The sequence below is a fragment of the Sinocyclocheilus anshuiensis genome, unplaced genomic scaffold (genome assembly GCF_001515605.1).
Source record: "Sinocyclocheilus anshuiensis isolate Anshui unplaced genomic scaffold, SAMN03320099.WGS_v1.1 scaffold444, whole genome shotgun sequence".
In the NCBI taxonomy this organism is placed as follows: Eukaryota; Metazoa; Chordata; class Actinopteri; order Cypriniformes; family Cyprinidae; genus Sinocyclocheilus; species Sinocyclocheilus anshuiensis.
In genome coordinates, this window is record NW_015555739.1 from 17,396 (window position 1) to 24,594 (window position 7,199).

Consider the following 7,199-nt stretch of genomic DNA (forward strand, 5'->3'; position numbering starts at 1 on the left):
GTTAGGACCCACACAGACCACAGGGTGAGCACCCCCTGCTGGCCCCACTAACACCTCTTCCAACAGCAACCTAGTTTTCTCTGGAGGTCTCCCATCCAGGTACTGACCAGGCTCAACCCTGCTTAGCTTCAGTTAATCTAAAGGTGTGTACTACAGGGTGATATGGCTGCTAAATCATTAGGCTTCGCTATTACGCCAGTAAAAGAGTGCGTACACACGGTCTAGAGCAGTGTTTCTCAACCAGCGGTCCGTGGACACGGCAAAAAATAAGGCCTATCTCCATTAAAATATACATTCTAAAATATATGTTTACTTTATAGGCAGAATTGCATATAATTTGAATAGCAATGTGATGTCTCAAAAAGCATTTAGAGTACGTATCTCATATTTTCCTAACGTATTGTACCCTTAACTGCGTTAAACACATACGCACAATCTTCCGCTGACTGGGTATTACAAAGGGAATTTTGAGCAGGTTCTGGCGTACACATGGCTTTATAAATCTGAAAACGTTTGTACGTACGCAAAATCCAGCTTTTAGGATTGAAACATTTAGGATGAAATCTAGGTAAAGTTTTATACATGAGGCCCCAGGTTCGACAATATCGTGTCTTTTTTTATTTAAATCTAGATTTATTCGCATTGGCCAAGCGACAACCTCCCGCTCTCTCTCGTGAAGCCAACGAGGAAGCGACTTAAACTGTAATTCATCAACTGGCCGCTAGAGGCTGGCTGCAAAAGGGAGTCAATCCCATAGACTCCCCATGTTAAAATGCCCAACTTTACAGCAGAAAAAAACGTTTACAGCCTGGTACAAAAAATGATTTTGGTCTATATAGCTAATTTTGCCCTTCATGACAACTGTGAGGGGGGTGAATTTTTTTTATAACTCATCCGTTTAAATTATATTAAGCCTTAAAGTTCTGCATAATTAAGGGCGTGGCCACTTGAGTGACAGGTGGATTGCCGCTGCTGTCACCACCGTCGAGCTAGGTGGGCGTGGCTTCAGCAACCTGCTCCCGCCTCTTTGCCCATTTTCGATTATCCGGGAGTGACGCGCTGCCAAGATGGCGACGGCCGCCTCCGCCCACTTTTGAGCTTCAAAAACGCTCTTCGGAAATCTACGGGTGACGTCACAGACACTACATCCATGTTTTTATACAGTCTATGGTACTGGCCCATGGAAATCTCTATGAACACACTTGATTTGACTTGGCCAAAAAAGTCGCGGGGGGACGAATGCAGAGTTCTTGATAAATCTGCTGTGAAAACGTGGGAAAAGCCGACGAGGAAGAAGTTGGGGTGAAGCGATCTTTATATAGGCGGAGCAAAATACTTCATCGCTCCGTCTATAGCGTATTGTGATTGGATGTTTACGCTGTCAATACAGGAGACAAACCAATGGGCCACTGGCTGCTCGCTGTCCCTGCGTGATGGTCCTCGGCAAAAAATATTAAAATTAAATAATAATAATAATTCTGTCAGCCCCTTAAGTGCGTCGGCCCAACGGGAAAATGCCCGGTATGCCCGATTACCAGTCCAGCCCTGCAAATGTGTTGCTGGTGATGCGCGGATGAGCTAACCGCCCGCACCTATATTTTTGTCTGATTTAGATAACCGCACACGATCGTCACATTCAGCCGTCTGTCATTAATGTTAATCAAACAATAAAAGACAACAAAAACAACAAACAACATTCAATTTCTGTAGCCTATTTAAAACACGTTCATATTTTAGAAAATGTAGTTAATATTTGCATCATTAATGATTTATCTTATCCACCCACCTGCAAATAATCAGAATGCATTTTATATTACCCGACCCGCGGATTTTCCGTAGCGCCAGCGGATATAACCACCATCCGCGCATACTTAGCCTCTTCCCTGCCTGTGCGCGGTCATGTATTCTGGAGGAGGCGTGGCTTTGGAGAGTGATTTGCAGGGAGGGTGGGATCTTATGCTTTTAAAGCTATGCTTTTACAGTTTTTTTCAACTGCTTACACGCGTTCAAAACTTTCTCTTTTTTCAAAACTTTACACACAAATGCAAGAATCACACACACAAAATGCAAAACGCCTCACATCTCTTGCAAAATGAAGCACCGCATTCAAAATATCACAAACACATCTCAAAAGCAAACAGCTTTGCCATAATATTAATTCCTGTTAGATTTGTGTGCGTTGCATAGAGAATTGTGTGTTGTGTTTTGCAAAAAGTGTTTTATGAAATTGAAAACCGAGTCAAAGGCTGAGAATTAGTGTATGGTTTTGCAGATTTGGTGTGTGCTTCTGCTGTTTGAGTGTCAGATTTCAGAAACTGTGTGACAAGGAAAGATTTCATGTGTAAGCAGCTGAAAAAACCTGTAAAGCTATAGTTAGTTATTGCTAACCGCTCCAAAATCGACTGCCCTACATTTAACTAAAAATTAACAATACTTTTAAAGCATTTTGTAATTTCAGTTCATGTTCCACTTAAACATTTCATTTAACTTTAACAGTTCATTTCAACATTTACTAATACATTATTAAAATCAAAAGTTCCTGTTGAAAAAACAAAACAAAACAATAGACACCATCACAAAATTTGTTATGGATGTACTGGTTATGATGGGAATTGTATTGGTTTTAATGGAAACAGTAATGGACTCTGTGCCAACCGCGTGAAGACAGAACACTGAGCTCCTCAGCAGATAAGAGACGGTTCACGTGTAACTATAACACACTACAGCAATGAACTGTTTAAACTATTCAGACCGCAGCTGGGGTTTCAGGGTTTCAAAGCTGCTGTAAAAAAAACTAGTCAACGCCCAACAGCTGAATTCTGTTTTAAAAGAAAGAGTCTCTCGGATCATCTGGTCTGTGGATGAGCCTCGTGTTCCTCTTTCAATGTGTGTCTGTGGGATTTTCTGGTCCACTGAAATCACTCTGTTTGAGCACAATTGTCGTCAGTGAGGAGCAAGGCATGATGGGATGTGTTTACTGTATGACGAAGTCTGCGCTGTCGATCTCACGTCCACAGCTGCTGTTCTTCAGAATCCCACCACTGCCAACCACAGCACACCGACCCAGACGACGACCGCTCCAGGGGAAATCCTGCACACACACATAAAAATGTTCATCACTTTTGATAGTGTCAGGGTTATGCTCTGTTTTGATTTTGTTTTCAGTGTTCTGTTCCTCTTCGCCCTCACACACTCACACACACACACACACACACACACACACACATATACATACAAACATATATAAACACACATACACACACATATACATACAAACATATATAAATACATACACGCATACACACTTTTGTCATTTCTGTTGGTTTCTTAAATGATTCCCATTTAGCTTGAATTCATTTTTTCTTTCAGTTTTAGTTGTAGTAATACTGCATCTTAAACTTAGAAAAACTAGACAACTGAAATAAGTTTTTCTTTGCATATTTATATCTTAAAAACGTTTAATATTTTCAACAACCGATATACTTCTATTATTTTCATATAAACTTCATCATGTGGCCGAGCTTCAGCCTCAGGTTCGCCTAAACACTCTTTGGAATAATAAAATAACGATAACAAAACTCAGAAGTTCCATGAAAGGTGCACACTTTTTATTCTCCTTTTTCCAACTCTGTTCACATGTCTCTCATCATTTAATGCGCCTGCCCATTCCTCTCTTGTCTACAGCAAACCCCAAAGGACAGAACGTATTACACACACATAAATGTAACATCCCTATAGCCTTAACTTCAACTCAGGAATGAATCTGTTACAATTATAATATGACTACATATTAACTAGAACCTTAATTGCAAATGTAGCATTTTAAACTTTACACTTTGAACTCAGTTTGCTATTGTAAAACACACTTTTTGCAAAACTCTACACACATCATTCGAAACTAACAGCTCTTTTGTTTAATTTGGGAAATAATGCCCTTTAAATGCCACACACATTTACTGATGACCTACACACAGTGATCATGTGTGAGAACACTCAGACATCATTTGTTCACTTAGAAATCAAAATTCAGTGTTTTGAGAAAGAAATAATTTTTACGCCCCTTGCATTTCTGCTTACAGTGTGTCTATATTGTATAAAGCACTTTAGAAATAAAGTTGACTTTCTGACTTGGCTTATATGCATATCCTGTATATATATTCAGAGAGAGAGATAGCGAGAGATACATATACATACACACACATATATATATATACACACACACTGAATATGCATCTGTGTTGTATCTGCGTCGTATGCATATCTATCTATCTGTACAGAATATGCATACAAGCCAAGTCAGAAAGTCAACTTTATTTCTAAAGTCTTTTATACAATATTGTTTCACAGCAGCTTCACAATAGCATCAAATTCACATTCTGCTGTAAAGCAGCTCTAACAAGTCAATGGTGTCATTCTACAGCTCAAGTCAGTTCAGTATTAATTTCAGTTGCATAACTGTGTAAAATTCATCAGTGTATATACAGTGTATATGTGCATATTCATGTACAGTATGTGTGAGTGCTATAACAAACTCCTGTGCTCCACTGCACTCTGAACAAGCAAAAGACACACGAGAGCAGGGTTTTACATTTTTCACATCTGTGTGTAGTTTGGCATGTATGTGGCTAATTATTTTATGTTTGTGTTTAGAGTTACTGTGCAAAAATTATGCAATAACTTTCAAAGAAGGGTTTGCTTTTTCAAGATGTGTGTGACGTTTTGCATGTTGTGTGTGTGTTTTGTGGTTTTGTGTGTAGAGTTTTGAGAAATAAAAAAAAAAAACCCAAAGCGGAACGCTAGAGATGGAAAGCGTTCAAGCCAACATGACGGCACCTGGAGCGATTTACACAGTTATTGATACTAATCAAATACGATTAAAGTTTATTAGTCTTAGTTGTGTATGTCTCAATGCTCAGACTTCATCTGATGAACACAAATCCAACAAGAAGAGTTCTACCAAACGGCTTCACAAAAACATTCCATAAACCTTGAATTCCCATAAACTTTCCCCTCGTATCTCTTACTCATGAAGACAAACAGAAACCACAGTCATAAGTCCAAACAACAATGGAAAAATAATATTAAAAAAGAATAATATAAATGACTAATCAATTAATGAATCAATGAAACTTGTATATAAATAGTTAAATTGATTATTATAAATTATTATATTGGAGCGGTTCTAGAGTGAGTGGATATCCGGGGCTTAGCCCAGAGACATCTATGTATGTGTCAGAATGCACAGGACATACTTCAAATAAAATATGTTTAAAAGTTACATTGGCAAAGCGGCTTTGTTATTTGAAAGAGCCAAGTATAATTAAGCACGCATGCTTCATACACATATTTTTAAGAAGCTCTTGTATATGCATTTAGACTGCACTTACAAATTGCATAAATAATTTTATGAGGTTGTTTTAAATAAAAAATTAGGAATATAGAAATATAAAATGATAGAAAAAAATAGAATGATACCTTTAAAAAATATATTAAACTAAAATTGCCAGTAGGTGGCGGCAAGCCACTATCTTAATGAGTCGTATTGTGCATTCAAGTCCTTCTGGAAAGTTCGTATTTATGTGTTGACAAGTCGCAATTATGGTGTCAGGTGTGTTCAAGTCACTTTGGTCGGAACAAGAGCAATTTAACTTTTCTACATAAAATTAAATGATTTTTAACTCTACATCTACAAAATGATGAATAAAGAACGTGCATCATGTTTTTGCTCTTTTCTGTTTTTATTCAATGTATGAAGGTGATGTAAACTGAATCATTATATATTCTATGGAATTATACACTAATATAATATTTTTTATATGTAACTTATATAGTTTTATTGTACATGACAAAAAAATAATTTTATTAATTTCAACATTGCATCCGAAAGGTTTTCTCACTGACACACCCCCAACTCAGAAACTCTGGGCTTAAAGAAAACTTCAAGTTTCCCACTCGTAATAACGACTTAATGGTGGCATTCATGTGTGTTCAACTCGTAAATACGATCTATCTGACATGACTTGAACAACGCAGTAGAGTCATTCATTCAACTGATTCATTCAAAAAAGCATCATTCAGTAACGAAATGTTGCTGTGTGTTGCTGCAGAAACGCACAACTTTGCTTTGGATGTGTGTAGCTCGCGATTTGAAGCTGTTTGTTGAACAGCCACGCATATTTCTGGCGCCGATGAAGGTTTTAAGAGCTTTGAAGTTCAATTAATGAAGACTGATTTTCCATTGGCGGTACTTTGTGCCTTGATATATAGGCCTCCTAATTATAAGGATTTTCTTGATGAGTTTTTTTATCAGTGGTCATTCCATCTGCTGACAGAATTTTGATTATAGGTGATTTTAATATCCATGTCTGTTGTCCTTGTAAACCTATGACCAAAGAATTTTTGAATGTGGTTAATTCCTTTAACCTATCACAGAGGGTCTCTGGATTTGCGCACCATTATGTTTGTAGGTTTGTTGTTTGCTGAGCGGAAGTGGCTTAAAGATAAATTGCAAGTATTTTATGATATTTTTTGAGAATCTTTGAAAAAATGCTGTTAAAGCCACTAGATCTTCATATTTCTCACAAATTATTTCGCATTATGTAAATAACCCAAAGGTATTATTTGCAACCATAGATAAGATACTGAGTGCAGCTATTAATGTTTTTTTTTCCTACTCCGTCTAAGGATTTGTGTGAGAGTTTTTTTTTGTACGTTTTTTTATTGGTATGATTGATACTATTCAGTCAAATATCTTGCCTTTAGGGAATGTTGTTGTCAGGGCCGTAGCTGGGGTTTCCGGGGCCCTGGTGCAGGTTGTACCTGTGGGCCCTGTTTGAAATTGTGTAAATAGCACAAATAAATTAATAGAACAAAGATACAAATTAAACAATGCTTAAGTTTTTTAATGTTTGTAGGTGTCTAGGTACAGAAACCGAATAAGCAAATGTAAAACAGCATTGCATAGTCTTCACTGTGTATAAATTAAATATAGATAAATTCTTGTTAAAACTACAAAGTAATTCAGTAAATAGCTTTGAGTGATTTTCTCTCATTTAATTTCTTGGATTAACATTAAGGACACCGACAGCAGCTAGTAAATTAGGCGTGGTCACTTTAAGAGACAGTGGGTGTTAGGGGAGGTTACATCTGCTTTAAATAGTGCATACAAGAAATTATAAAATTAAAAATGCTATTATCTG